Source organism: Mytilus galloprovincialis, chromosome 3 (genome assembly GCF_965363235.1).
Source record: "Mytilus galloprovincialis chromosome 3, xbMytGall1.hap1.1, whole genome shotgun sequence".
Taxonomy (NCBI): Eukaryota; Metazoa; Mollusca; class Bivalvia; order Mytilida; family Mytilidae; genus Mytilus; species Mytilus galloprovincialis.
This window is the reverse complement of record NC_134840.1, coordinates 103,837,729-103,849,087: the sequence shown is the minus strand read 5'-3', so window position 1 is coordinate 103,849,087 and position 11,359 is coordinate 103,837,729.

Sequence of the window (11,359 nt, the reverse complement as noted above, 5' to 3'; positions counted from 1 at the left end):
AAACGGATGTGGAATTTGGGATGCAGTAGATCTTTAGAATTAAAATACGACATAAAGAAAACAAAGGATGTGTCCATAGTACATGGATGCCCCACTCGCACTATCATTTTCTATGTTTAGTGGACCGTGAAATTGAGGTCAAAACTCTAATTTGGCATTAAAATTAGAAAGATCATATCAGAGGGCTTCACCAAAAAATACCTCGACAAAAAAAATTAACCTCAAGCGGGACAGAAGGACGAACGAACAGACAGACGGACGGACGGACAGACGAACGGACACACAGACCAGAAAACATAATGCTCCTCTACTATCGTAGGTGGGGCATAAAAAACAACCAGCAATTGTTTTGTTTCCGCCATCTATTCTTTAAATATCAAATCATAATAATTAAGTTCTGGAAAATTGAACAAATTGAGATGTTCCATGGTTAGTTCTTTCTATGTACAATATTTAGTCCTGGTATCTATGATGAGTTTATTTACAACCACTGGGTCGATGCCACTGCTGGTGGAAATTTATTTCCCCGAGGGTATCACCAGCCCAGTAGTCAGCACTTTGTGCTGACATGAATTATCATTGATATGGTTATATTTATAAATTAACTGTTTACAAAATTTTAAATTTTTGAAAAACTAAGGCTTTTCTACCTCAGGAAAAGATTACCTTAGCTGGATTTGGCAAAACTTTTAGGAATTTTGGTCCTGAATGCTCTTCAACTTCAATCTTTATTTGGCCTTTTTAACTATTTGGATTCGAGCGTCACTGATGAGTCTTTTGTAGCGTCTGGCGTATGTACAAAATTTAGTCCTGGTATCTATGATGAGTTTATCTACTTTTAAAACTCTTCATGAAAAATGAATGAATTGAGATGTTCACAGACGTCAGAATTCATGTTTATGAGCACAGGCACTTGTTTCTATCCATACGAAGGTCGACTATCCAAGGCACTTGTTTCTATCCATATAAATAGAAGCTTTTTGGATAGTCGACCTTCGTATGGATAGAAACAAGTGCCTGTGTTTATGAGCCTATTTACATAACTCGGATGCAAAAGTAATATTCAATAGATATGACAGGAATGCAGAATCATTTGGAATAAATCATTGAACATGCATAGTTAGTCTCATCGCCGTGCAGGTTAGAAAATAAGAAAATTTCGTATAGTCAATAGAAAAGCAAGTGAACTTTCCATGACCTAAACTGTTACCTCATGCCATGACGACTATTTAAGGTGGTAGACCTTTGTTCAGGGAGACAACTCTTTAAATCAGTTATGTGTTTGTTAAAGTCAAGTTTCATCAATGTTTTTTAAGCATTTACCTGAAACAGATTGGAAATAATCTATGTAACCTAGAAGCTTAGAATATATTTATGAAAATGGTTGACACAAACGTACTGATGATTTTAAGAGTTATTTCCCTTAACCTAGGTCTACCTCCTTAAACAAGAAGTCTTTATATTCATATCCAGCTTATTATAAAACTGACTGACCAGATAAGTAAATCAATGGTGTGAATATACACCCAAAGGAAAGCATTAACATTAACGGAAATTATAACAGAGAATCAAGGTATAATTTACGGTCAGCAGCTTTCAATTTCATAGGAAAAGATGAAATGTATGAAAAACACATACATGTTACACATGTATTTGAAAGTATCATTAACAATACCTAATTATTAGTGATTTTTCCCATATATTCAGACAAGTATTAGTTTTCATAAGAGTATACATTTTGTTACTGAAACGACGGACCAATATTGTATTTCAAAGAAAAAAGGAGAAGGCATAAACAAATAGTTCGACCAATAAAAATAGACCACCCAAATGAAATATGAAGAAAAGACAGCATTTCACACTATGCTTCCTGATTCCAAAAAGAGCACAAGATATTTGGATTCATTCATACAAGAGGCTATGCTAACATTTGGTCCAAACATTGTCGGATCAATATTACATTTGGGCTACTAGTAATTAAGTTTTCTAATGAACACGTAAACTACAGATGAAATTTATTTTATATCAATACTAGTAATTGATATAAATCACTTTACATTGTTTTATATATACAACATGTTTAAAAACTGTCCAGATTACAGTTGAGGGTATGAAGTTTCCCAAGATAACGTTTTTTAAAGGCTTTTAATCTTTTTATTGAGGGCCACAGCAAATGTTTAGAACAATCATTTGGATGTACTTATATCGCAACAATCATTTTTAATATGCAACTATGCAATAGATCAAAATGTATTTCCCGAGGTATGAAGATCAGCTCATTGCTCTATTGCCCGAAGCAAACGACTGAGGGCAGTAAAACAATGAGCTGAACTTCATACCGAGGGAAATATAATTTGATCTATTGCACTGTTACACATTCAATAACTGTTTTATTACCTAATACATACTGAGTCAGTTCTAAAAACACCTAATTTAATTGGACAACATGAATACTTTTCAACTAATCAGATTTTAGAATAAGAGGTCATAACAGGTCGGTGCAATAGACTGCACACAGGTGCATTATAACGTAAATTTCCAGTGCAATAGACCATGGAACAAAAAATGGCAGAAAATAACAATTAATATAGAATTAACACATGACGGAGGCACAATCCCTTTGATCTTACTGTGGCATAATCTGGATAATGAACAGGTCAGGTGTGCATTAACTGTATACTTCATTTATTGCACAGGTCACGTGTACTTCACGTCCTTGTCAGATGTTTATTGTACAGAAATTTACATTTGTTGATTCCATTGCTACTACAGATATTTGTCTTTCTCCATTTTGTAAGAAATATCAAGTGGATACATGTATCTATACTCGGACATAAAAATCAGAATAGAAAACATACAAAACAAATGTAGTAGCTTTACAATCAACAAAATACAAGTCTAAATAAGATTAAAAAAACACAGGTTGATATAATACTCAAATCATTTTTCCATCAATATAATATAATTGTCATTAAAAAAAATTAATGAAAATACATTTCTATGTACGGCTTAAAACAACTTAAAATAACGATTCAGTGTTAAAAAATTGAAACAAAAACTGTGAAGTTCACATCTTCGTTACAAAATTGAACACGCAATTCTGAAGAGAGCTGTTACTTGGCAGACCCCGATATTTTTCTTCTGGCTTTGAAACATTAAATGCATTTTCTGTATTTTCAATATTAACTTGTTCAGGTAGGATTGCACGAGTATCGGTTAATGGTTTGGGATTCTCAAGTTTTATCTGCTTATTAGATGGATTTAAAATGTTAGAGACATCTTTTAGCATAGAATCCGAAGGTCTTTTGTAGGTACGAACGGCCTTTTCACTCCTGTGACCTGTTCTATCCATTATCATCTGCTCACTGACCCCTGCTAGGTACAATCTAGTTGCAAGTGTTCTTTTTCTCGAATGGTTACTAAAATTCCCCTTTAGTTCTCCCTTTTGGCATATTGTCTTCATGAGTGACCCTAATCTATTAGCACCCAGTATGTGGTCAAACTTAACAGAACCATCTGATAAAACAGGTCTACGATAAAAAAGGACTGCTAACAGATTTATCAATTTCATATATTGTATTAATATACATTTGATACGAATCAAGTATCTGACAATCCTTCTCTAAATATTGTCTGACAGATTTTGGTGCAATATAGCGATGGCGTAGCCCGCCATTATACGTTTTATTATCCTTACCCCTGAATTCAATATAGTTTCCGTTATCATCTTCTCCTAACTGTACTGATTTGTGAAATTTGCAGATTACGGTGCTCGTCACGACCACGTAGACCAAAATATTTACAGTTGTAGAAAAATACAGTATGCAATAAACTTTCGGATGAATGATTACCAAACACAGACTTGTCCCACAATATTTTTTCCTGTTCAACTGAAATCGGATCTGCTTGTTTAACATTTATACCATACCCATCCGATGTTAATTTGTTCATCTGTGCGTCAAGTATTTGTCTAAACCTCAGAAATCTGTCACCAGACTCGTTCAAAAAGTTAAGATTAGAAACACCTTGTGACCGCATTCCTCTTAGAAGTCCAGTTACAAGAAGATAAAGTGTTTTCGCGGGATATTTCTCTCCATCCCTTTTTCGAACTTCTACTACAAATTTCCCTGAAATGCTGTTTATATCTTGAACAGACAAATCCTTCAGGTTTGGTATAATTAAACCACTACCAAGTTTAGATTCCTGCCAGTCTTTATAGACATTAACTGCCCATTTTGTGGCTTTCTTTGTGTTTTTGTTCTCAGTATCTTCAATAAGTGTATCAATTTCATGGTCTGTCATTTCTGCAAACCTTGATTCGAACTCCTTGTTCCTGTTCTTCAGGTTTTTCATCCTGAAAAAAGATAATATCGCATAATTTAGCACATGGCAGAGGCAAAATTCGACAGTGGCAAATATTTCATGAATATTCCGGATGAGAACAATTAAACGATAAATCTAGTCGGAAGTTTCCGCAAATGATTATATCAAGGGTCCAAGTAGCGGATCCAGAAGGGGGAGGGCTGACTGACCAAAAAGGTGGGGTGCTCGTAATGCTTCAGTGATTCTCTATATAATTAACCGAATTTTCCCTACCAAAGGGCCACCCGGGACCCCTCCCTTGGGTCCGTCTATAGGTCCACACCTCAAATTATGCAATAATGGGTCTGCGCGTGGCAAATAATTCTAAAAAGAGACGTACCTTGACGTTTTTTATCTTTCCGTTTTCCAAAGGAACTTGCAGCCGTAGATCTAAGTCTATTCCTAGGTCAAAAGAAACACCTGAGGTGTCGATTAAATCTCCAGATGCATTCTCATCCATCACATTACTAGGAAAATCTCCAAAAAAGTCCTCTACATTTACATTTCTCAGTTCCATTTCATCCTCCAATGTTTCTAATACTTGTGATAAAATCATATCGTCCTCCGATAATTCATGATGAAATCCATCCATTTCAGCTTCTTGTTTGGCGGATGTTATTTATGAGCGAAAATTGTTGACGTCATGTGTTAAAACAGTTATTGGCCAATCAAATCGGTATATGTCATTTAATTTGCACAGCACGAGATGACCCTGTTTCACCCGAACTCCTCCGTCGTTCGGGTGAAACAGGGTCACTCGAGCGGCTATTGGTACTTTACGGAACGGAACGGAACGGAACAGAATTTCATTTAAGGTATCCAAAGGGGGCATTTATCAAAATTTCGAAAAATCTTTAAAACAAAACAAACTTTAAAATTTCTGTGTTTTACGGTTTTCCATATACAAATAACACAAATGTATACTTAATCTCATCTTCACAGGTGAAATGTGTAAAAATGTATAACATCGGGAAATATTCTGTAGATGAATATGTCGGATTGTCCTGATAAATTATCATGAAATTAACGCATTTGCAAGTCATGCATTATGATATCTAGACTGACCTCACGTCGTCCTTGATTAGAGACAGTGATCAAGTTGAATCTGATTTAAACTTTTTAATTTATTTTTCCGTTCCGTTCCGTTCCGCAAAGTACCAATTGCTCTGAGGAATTGGTATTTAACGGAAAAAACGGAAACAGACATCTTTAATGTAATTAAAGCAGTATGATAAAAAAAATTGTCTGACACCTCTTTTTGCATGAGTGGTATGTGTTTAGATAGCATTTTCGACTTGATCAATAATAAAAAATTTAACACAAAGGCAGGTTACACAAAAAGTCTTTCTCCTTCCATCGGTAATTATATTTTAAAAAAGAGGCCTTCAACAGCCCGTTCCGATGATGATTAGAGACAGTGATCAAGTTGAATCTGATTTAAACTTTTTAATTTATTTTTCCGTTCCGTTCCGTTCCGCAAAGTACCAATTGCTCTGAGGAATTGGTATTTAACGGAAAAAACGGAAACAGACATCTTTAATGTAATTAAAGCAGTATGATAAAAAAAAATTGTCTGACACCTCTTTTTGCATGAGTGGTATGTGTTTTAGATAGCATTTTCGACTTGATCAATAATAAAAAATTTAACACAAAGGCAGGTTACACAAAAAGTCTTTCTCCTTCCATCGGTAATTATATTTTAAAAAAGAGGCCTTCAACAGCCCGTTCCGATGATGATTAGAGACAGTGATCAAGTTGAATCTGATTTAAACTTTTTAATTTATTTTTCCGTTCCGTTCCGTTCCGCAAAGTACCAATTGCTCTGAGGAATTGGTATTTAACGGAAAAAACGGAAACAGACATCTTTAATGTAATTAAAGCAGTATGATAAAAAAAATTGTCTGACACCTCTTTTTGCATGAGTGGTATGTGTTTTAGATAGCATTTTCGACTTGATCAATAATAAAAAATTTAACACAAAGGCAGGTTACACAAAAAGTCTTTCTCCTTCCATCGGTAATTATATTTTAAAAAAGAGGCCTTCAACAGCCCGTTCCGATGATGATTAGAGACAGTGATCAAGTTGAATCTGATTTAAACTTTTTAATTTATTTTTCCGTTCCGTTCCGTTCCGCAAAGTACCAATTGCTCTGAGGAATTGGTATTTAACGGAAAAAACGGAAACAGACATCTTTAATGTAATTAAAGCAGTATGATAAAAAAAAATTGTCTGACACCTCTTTTTGCATGAGTGGTATGTGTTTTAGATAGCATTTTCGACTTGATCAATAATAAAAAATTTAACACAAAGGCAGCTTACACAAAAAGTCTTTCTCCTTCCATCGGTAATTATATTTTAAAAAAGAGGCCTTCAACAGCCCGTTCCGATGATGATTAGAGACAGTGATCAAGTTGAATCTGATTTAAACTTTTTAATTTATTTTTCCGTTCCGTTCCGTTCCGCAAAGTACCAATTCCTCTAAGGAATTGGTATTTAACGGAAAAAACAGAAACAGACATCTTTAATGTAATTAAAGCAGTATGATAAAAAAAATTGTCTGACACCTCTTTTTGCATGAGTGGTATGTGTTTTAGATAGCATTTTCGACTTGATCAATAATAAAAAATTTAACACAAAGGCAGCTTACACAAAAAGTCTTTCTCCTTCCATCGGTAATTATATTTTAAAAAAGAGGCCTTCAACAGCCCGTTCCGATGATGATTAGAGACAGTGATCAAGTTGATCTGATTTAAACTTTTTAATTTATTTTTCCGTTCCGTTCCGTTCCGCAAAGTACCAATTGCTCTGAGGAATTGGTATTTAACGGAAAAAACGGAAACAGACATCTTTAATGTAATTAAAGCAGTATGATAAAAAAAAATTGTCTGACACCTCTTTTTGCATGAGTGGTATGTGTTTTAGATAGCATTTTCGACTTGATCAATAATAAAAAATTTAACACAAAGGCAGGTTACACAAAAAGTCTTTCTCCTTCCATCGGTAATTATATTTTAAAAAAGAGGCCTTCAACAGCCCGTTCCGATGATGATTAGAGACAGTGATCAAGTTGAATCTGATTTAAACTTTTTAATTTATTTTTCCGTTCCGTTCCGTTCCGCAAAGTACCAATTCCTCTGAGGAATTGGTATTTAACGGAAAAAACGGAAACAGACATCTTTAATGTAATTAAAGCAGTATGATAAAAAAAATTGTCTGACACCTCTTTTTGCATGAGTGGTATGTGTTTTAGATAGCATTTTCGACTTGATCAATAATAAAAAATTTAACACAAAGGCAGGTTACACAAAAAGTCTTTCTCCTTCCATCGATAATTATATTTTAAAAAAGAGGCCTTCAACAGCCCGTTCCGATGATGATTAGAGACAGTGATCAAGTTGAATCTGATTTAAACTTTTTAATTTATTTTTCCGTTCCGTTCCGTTCCGCAAAGTACCAATTGCTCTGAGGAATTGGTATTTAACGGAATCAACGGAAACAGACATCTATAATGTAATAAAAGCAGTATGATAAAAACAAGTCAGACCCTTCTTTTTTGAATGAGTGGTAAGTGTTTTAGATAGCATTTCGACTTGATCAATATTTAAATAAACAGCTGCGCCATGAGCGCATGATACGCCCGTCGTCTTGTGAAAAAACATAAATCTTTTTTGAATAACACAGGGTTGTACAGGATGTCATGCTTAGTATATCCTGACTCATTCCTTATTCCCGCTCTATAGGAAGATTGTACAAGATGTATTTGGAAACCCGACGCAACATTAGCCTGTTAAGTTTTAAGCAATAGAGATACAGCGCAACATGTGAAAAAAAAACCTCTTTTTTTACAAAAAACTCAATAACTCGAAAATATAAAAATGAATCATCACCAAAATAGCACTTTCAACACTTCTGTCGCTGGTCTATCGTTGCCACTTTCGATCTCCTTACAATATTCAAAGTGATATGGATACTTGAGATCAGGATTGAGAAGAGTAAACAATATCATGGAATATGACCATATATCCATTTGCTTTAGGTCCTGTAAATCTCGAAGTTTGGTCCCGTCATGAAAAAATATTTCTGGTGCCATGAACACAGGCGTACCTCTAAATACGTTGTTCGTTCTTGTGTGTACCAAAGTTGCTGTCTGAATTAGCTTTGCTCGACTTTCCCCGAAGTCTGTCAGCTTTGCAACAACCGGTTTATTCAACCATAAGGTACTAATATCTTTGTTATCTTTGCAATAGTGCTGATTGGAAACCAGTATATTTTCTGGCTTAAGATCTCTGTGTACTATATTGTTATCGTGAAGTTAGGAGAGACCACTACAAACATCTGTTGCAACAAATTGGTGGAGATGTTCAAATCCTTCACAGTCATAATTATCAATACATTTTAAGAGGTCTCTAAGGGAATGGGCCACAAATTCTTGACCAAATGGTTCAAAATTAAAGGCCAAATATTCCATAATGATGCCATGATTTCCAATTTCGGTTTCTTTATATATATATAGAATAAAATTTGACAATGTTTTGATGGTTTAAATTGTTCATGACTCTTGCCTCTTTCAAGAACAATTTTTTACTGTCGGCATCATCCACAATGAGCTCTTTTAGTACATAATCTTTGCCTTGCATTTGGCACAAAGAAATGTGCCCGTAACTTCCACGTCCAATTGTCTTTAGCCTTTTTACATCACTTGGCTTACAGAGAGGCAAACCATCTGTCAAATTTTTATCAAAAATTACAGCAGTCCTTTTTCGAGGGGGAAGCAGCTTGGGTAATTTGAAAGCAATAATGAATTGCTATCTGCAAATAACCTAAAAAAATTAAATACAATATATCAATTGATGTTTTTAGAGTTCTAGGGGTTCCAATGTCTGACCGTACATGTTAAATAAAACAAGGTTTCCCTCTAAATTGGCGCGTGTAAAGATTTTCGTTATAGAGCGGTAAATATACAAATGTGCCACTAGTGCATGATATGCCAATCCAAAATAGAGACTTGAAAAAATGCTACCGTGGTTGCCATGTATAATTAAGTATATTTAATGAACACATTTATCATTGTTTGTCATGTTCCTAACTTGATAAAGGATCAGAGTCTACATATTCTGTATATATTGTTTCCATTTCATCTTTTCTGAACAAGTGAACTTTAAATTAAGTTTGGATACAGTATTTCAGTTGGCACAATAAAGTTCTTGACAAAGTATTTTTTTGGACACATGACGGGTGCTCTTTTCAGTCGCCTTTAACTCCTTGTCTGCCGAAAACTATAAGAGCTAGGCCAATTCGAATTGAAATGGTAGACAGCATTTTTACAAGGAATGTGACGGAAAAAAAACATCAAAATCGGATTTTTTTTGGTCCTTTTTCGCCCCCTTTTATCTTGGAAACATTAGAACTGTTGAAACTACAAGACATGTTTATTTCTGAGGAATACAGAAACCCCATCTGAATTGGACTAAAAATTTTAAAAGTTTCCAATATGGGCGTGGGCGCAGGCAGGGTATTTTACAAACACTCTTATGCAAAACAACATCAACATTTAAGTGCGTTGGTGTTGCCCCTATTTTGTTCTCCTTTTATCTCGGAGACGGTAAGAACGGGCTTAGACTGTTGTTATATAAGGAATACATATTAAAACAAGGTTAAATTCAGGTGAAAGATCAATTTTCCATGTGAATATAAGCAAAAAACACAATTTTTGTTTTCCCTTTGGGTCGCTTGTTTTAAAAACAATTTGGCGCAAAATCCCCATTTTGAGGCCCAGTCCTCCTTTTGTTCAGCAAGGATGTTTAAAAAATATCTAACAACTTAAACAAATCTTAACAGTCCAGAAACCATTCTGTAAACGGACGCCGACCCCGACGTCGATGAAAATAACGCCATAACATTATACGTCCGAAAAAGTACACGATCGTATACATCTGATAGCATTTTACATGTATACAAGTATTCTACTGACTTTTGATAGATTTTCGTCCAGCTAGAGGCCAGAAGTCGGTTTCACAAAAAAAATTACGACTAAGATTGATCGTAAAATTGAGAATGGAAATGGGGAATGTGTCAAAGAGACAACAACCCGACCAAATAAAAAACAACAGCAGAGGGTCACCAACAGGTCTTCAATGTAGCGAGAAATTCCCGCACCAGGAGGCGTCCTTCAGCTGGCCCCTAAACAAATATATACTAGTCCAGTGATAATGAACGCCATACTAATTTCCAAATTGTACACAAGAAACTAAAATTAAAATAATACAAGACTAACAAAGGCCAGAGGCTCCTGACTTGGGACAGGCGCAAAAATGCGGCAGGGTTAAACATGTTTGTGAGATCTCAACCCTCCCCCTATACCTCTAACCAATGTAGTAAAGTAAACGCATAACATAAGTAAGTATACTGAATTGTTCATGACTTACGACCAACTTTAAAAAAAAGAAAATAAGAAGTTTTTTTGTGAACCTGACTCCAGGGGCCGGTAACAATACGATCTCTTAGCACTTAACATGCCTTTTGAACTGATACTTATGACTAAGAGTGTAACAAGAAGCAATCTTATATCAATTTTAGAATGATTGACAGTCCATAACACATTCAAAGTTCTTAATGATTTAAGGCAATTTTGTGCACCCTCTTATCATAAACTTACTCATTCGGGTAACTCAAACACATCTTATTTGTTATGTCCTTTAGTAAGAACTCTTAGCATTTACAGAAGCGTGTAAGAGCACACTCTATTGATACACTCTTAAAAGGACCCTTAATGCATTCTTTGTGTAATCGTAAACTATGACTTACGAAGACTTTAAGAGAAGTTTCTTGTTACCGCGGGCCCCTGTATCATGAAAACCTATCTTAAGTTTCATTTAAGAGAAAACGCTTTACAAGAAGATTACGATGGTGATAAGAGAGTATCTGCAATCCCCTCGTGGGTTATCTTAACAATTTAACGGCTATCTTAGTATACACTTACGATAACTAGTTAAGATA